Genomic DNA, 212 nt, shown 5'->3' with positions numbered 1-212 from the left:
CTGACAGTTGTTGTAGAGGGTGTTGTGTGTTGTGTGTTCATGTGTGAGGCCAGTTGTGTGTGTATGTGTGTGTGTGTGAGTTGGTGTGTTTAATTGGACCTCCCTGAGCCAGTCTCCAGGTGACGGAACTCATCTGCTCTTTCCCTGATTAAGGACAACAGACGGACACACACACACACACAAACACACACACACACACACACACACACACA

This window comes from Haplochromis burtoni, unplaced genomic scaffold (assembly GCF_018398535.1).
Source record: "Haplochromis burtoni strain Fernald_Lab_line unplaced genomic scaffold, NCSU_Asbu1 Contig_230, whole genome shotgun sequence".
NCBI lineage: Eukaryota > Metazoa > Chordata > Actinopteri > Cichliformes > Cichlidae > Haplochromis > Haplochromis burtoni.
The sequence above is the reverse complement of the archived record's forward strand: the minus strand, read 5'-3'. Positions refer to the sequence as shown.